This window comes from Epinephelus moara, chromosome 2 (assembly GCF_006386435.1).
Source record: "Epinephelus moara isolate mb chromosome 2, YSFRI_EMoa_1.0, whole genome shotgun sequence".
NCBI classification, from domain to species: Eukaryota; Metazoa; Chordata; class Actinopteri; order Perciformes; family Serranidae; genus Epinephelus; species Epinephelus moara.
The window spans coordinates 5,896,419-5,897,110 of NC_065507.1; positions in this window are offsets into that span (position 1 = coordinate 5,896,419).

Here is a 692-nt window from a genome sequence, read left to right on the forward strand (position 1 = left end):
GGAATAGTTTTGAAAATAAAATAAAATGTGTAAAACACTTGATTTAAAAAAAAACTATATTCAAAAATAAGTTAATTAACAAATATAAACCGAGTTCTGAACGCCAGTGTGTGTATATGAATATCTGTTTGGGACACTGGGGTTTATAGAATAGAATTATATTATGTTTTCTTCTTTCATTTTTATTGTATAATTCTAAAGAGAATAGTACAAAACTGTTCATGCAGAAAAAGTAAGTGCAATAAGCTAAGGCTGGGGGTAGACAACCTGCGGCTATGGAGCCATATGCAGCTCTTTAGGCCCTCTCTTGTGGCTCTCGGTGGCTTTGACAAAAAAAAATAAATAAATAAATGAACTAGTCCATACCCATTGAGTGCACAGTTGCCCACTTACAGTTTCACATGGTGTGTGTTTGGGATACAGGTCATAGGAAATTGCATATTAAATACTCAACTGAACCCATTAAGAAGAGCAATGTATTCAGACAGAGTTTTTGTGAATTTGTCGCATTTTAGCCATTATTCAGACAGAGTTTTTGTGAATTTGTCGCATTTTAGCCATTTTTCTGTTGTTATAGCGCCACCCAGTTGCCAATTAGAGTTACATTTCTCCAGTCACCTTGAGGCGTCCTGTTCTACATATCTACCAAGTTTAGTAAAAATCGTTATGGCGGTTAGGCCTAGATAAGAAAT